General features: G+C 49.8%; 1 pseudogene; it reads right to left on the minus strand.

Annotated features, from left to right (window-relative positions):
* Positions 1–2,240: 2,240 nt before the first annotated feature.
* Positions 2,241–2,674, minus strand: LOC125118806 (60S ribosomal protein L26-like; annotated as a pseudogene).
* Positions 2,675–3,133: the final 459 nt, after the last annotated feature.

A 3,133-nucleotide genomic window follows, 5' to 3' on the forward strand; every position in this document is an offset into this window, starting at 1 on the left:
GGACGAAGAAAAAAATTAAAAAAAATTAAACGAGATGCTAAAGCCAGAACACACATACACTCTCTCTCTCTCCCTGGAACAGGCACTGCCTCTGGGAAATTAGCCCTGGGTAACGACAGGCAGAGGAAGCCTGAGAGGGAATGGAAAAAGTGGGAATCCATGGGCGTCTGGGGTGGGAGGAAGACACCAGGGCAGCAGAAAGGAAAAAAGATCCCACCGTTGTCCTGGGATGAGCATCTGCGAACTTGATTTTACCCTGGGTGGCCCCGAAGGTGTGAGCAAGACTTCCTCCATTGCTTGGCTGTGCTGGCAAGTCGGTGGGTTAGTTCTGTTTCGTTGTGTGGCCTTTGTGTTTTTTAGAGTTTGGGGTTTTTCTGAATCAAGCCCTTTTGCCGAGATGAACATCCTTGTGTGATTAAATGAGCCCCCTTCTGCTCGGAGCCAGAGGCCCCTCCTTTGCTTCGGCTTCAGCCCAGGTGCTCCTTCTTAATTGCATTTCGTATTCCACTGCTCGGCCACCCCCTTTCCCAGAGAGGGCTGGCCTCCTAATCACTCCAGTGCCTTTGCTCCTGCAGCTGGGACATCAAAGGCCCCAGAAGTCCGATTGTAACGTGAGCTCCACATTGTGCCCGAGATGGAACACAGAGAGGCGGCATCAGTCAAGGCCCGTCAAGGTCAAGGGCCACCTCCTCGGCGTGGCAGGGGGGTGAAAGACTCCAGCCCCACCCTCAGCCCCTCTCAGGCTGTCCTCCCCCAGAGCCCTGCCGTCCCCAACTTGAAAACCGCACCAAGGCATGCATCCCTCAAGGCTGTGCACTGGTGGCCCAGAGCGAGGGGACAGACGTTCAGGCCCCAGGAAAGAATGTTTGTTTCAAGCAAATGTTCTCACAGCGCCAGCTGCCAACGGGAGAAGAAAAGCAGAGAGCGGGACTCCCACAGACTGACATGGGAAAGTGTAAACAGTGACTACAGACTCGGAGAAAGGGCTCTTGTTGGGTGAAATCGCATCATCCGATTCGGGGCTTGTTTTCGCAATCCCTGGACCTAGAGAACATAACTGCAAAGCGCATGCTCCTCCCAGGATGGGTGGGACCACGTGAGCTTACGATGGCTTCAGGTCTTGTGCTTTGACATTCAACGTGGACGCTAAGCGGTAAGAGCAAGGCTCGCGTTCCATGGGGGCTTCATTTGAAGCTCCAAAGCACAGTCTCTAGGAACAGATGCAGGGACTTGTGGTTCTGTTTGATTTCTTTAGTCCAGAACGGACTTTTTATGTCAGAGTATCGAGTCCGAACGGGGGCATCCTTAAGGCGAAACGCTGGGATTTGGCTTTCTTGGTTAAATCTATGAGTTTGTCAAGGTCAAGGAGCTACACGGCCATTGTCTTTCTTCAGCGTCAGTCCTAGTATCTTGTATATCGGATGCTCTTCCCCTGTTTCTGAAGGACAGATCCGTTCTTTCGTTGTGACCTTTTAGAGTAAGTCGAGAAAATAAGTCCTGGCGGACTTTTTCTGGAGACACGGAGCCTGTTCCCAGAAGAGACCCATAAAAATGTCATCAGAAACCCTTCGAGTCAAAAGAAAATGGCAGGGAGTTCCCGTCGTGGCGCAGTGGTTAACGAATCCGACTAGGAACCATGAGGTTGCGGGTTCAATCCCTGCCCTTGCTCAGTGGGTTAACGATCCGGCGTTGCCGTGAGCTGTCGTGTAGGTTGCAGACATGGCTCAGATCCCACATTGCTGTGGCTCTGGCGTAGGCCGGTGGCTACAGCTCCGATTAGACCCATAGCCTGGGAACCTCCATATGCTGCGGGAGCGGCCCAAAGAAATAGCAAAAAGCCAAAAAAGAAAATGGCAATTGACTTGGTGTTTCATGGCCTGAGAAGGGCTGCTGGGTTGAGAGATCCCGACCTTACAACGAATGAACCTGAAAAAGGAATCCGAAGACCCTATGTGCCCTGGTGTATCTTTGATTAAACTGACCCTACAAAGAAGTGCGGTGGGTGCTTGATGCCGCAGAGACTCACGGCTTGGGAAATCCATGCCCATGGCTTTATCGAACATGTCACATCAAAGGAAAAAAAATGCACTGCTGTTTGGAAAGTTCTTCTGGGGTTCAGTGTCGAGAGAGAATAGAAATGAGATTAAATTTCAGTATTTCTGGATGTAGTCCGTAGACTCTCTGTCTCTTTTATTGTTTTTTGTGTTACGTTTTTAACGAAAGTTCGATACCAGATTATTTTATTCCTGCATCTCCTCAATTGTTTCTTCCTTATATTTGCCCTTTGTCTTGCCTACTTGGCGAGAGTCGGCTTTACGTTCGAGGATCTTTTGCTGGTCCTGGTCCAGTTTTAGTGTCGTGATTGCCACCTTGCTGGGGTGAATGCCCACTGACAGTCATGATCGTAGCCTTCTCCCGCTGCCCTCGTTTCATGTCGATGACAATATTTCTTCCTGTAAACCTGGATGACTTTGCCAACCCACTGCCCTTTGTAGTGCCCTCGTGCAGTGCCTTCATCGTCCTTTCGGATGGGCATGGATTGAATGTTGTACTTCTGGCTCAGCTCTTTGGAAAGAGGGGCAGACACCATCTTCCTGCGAATGTGGGAAGATGCATTGAAGTGCCTTTTACGGTTCTTGCTTCGGTCAGCAGTCACAAAGGAAGTGAACTTCATTTCGGCCGCTGGCATTTCGGAGATGGCCACAAAAGGGAAGAGCGATTTTCTTTCTCTTTTAAGTGGGAGAACTCGAAGCGATTCTCTTTGCTTTAGTAGAAAAATATCCCCAAAGTGCATCTCATAGCCATGGTTGGAGGGGAATAAACAGATAGCTGTAGATCGAAGGTGCATGGCCGTCTTTAGAGAAGTGGTTCCACAAGTTGTTTTCAGCTGGGACAGTCAACATGGCTGAAGTTCAGCGGCACAAATGCTCCCCCAGGGAGACTGAGTTTGGGCAAATCCCAGGACACCTGTTTGCAACCTGACTCGCTTCGTAGGGATTCAAGGAGGCTGAGGCAAAATGTTGGGGAATAATATTGGAGGTATAAGCATGCTAGTTTATATCTCATAAGAAAAAGAAATACTGTGTGTGCATGAGTACTTCATATTATTAACGGACTGCTTGGACCCCACCTC

The sequence above is a fragment of the Phacochoerus africanus genome, chromosome X (genome assembly GCF_016906955.1).
Source record: "Phacochoerus africanus isolate WHEZ1 chromosome X, ROS_Pafr_v1, whole genome shotgun sequence".
Classification (NCBI taxonomy): domain Eukaryota; kingdom Metazoa; phylum Chordata; class Mammalia; order Artiodactyla; family Suidae; genus Phacochoerus; species Phacochoerus africanus.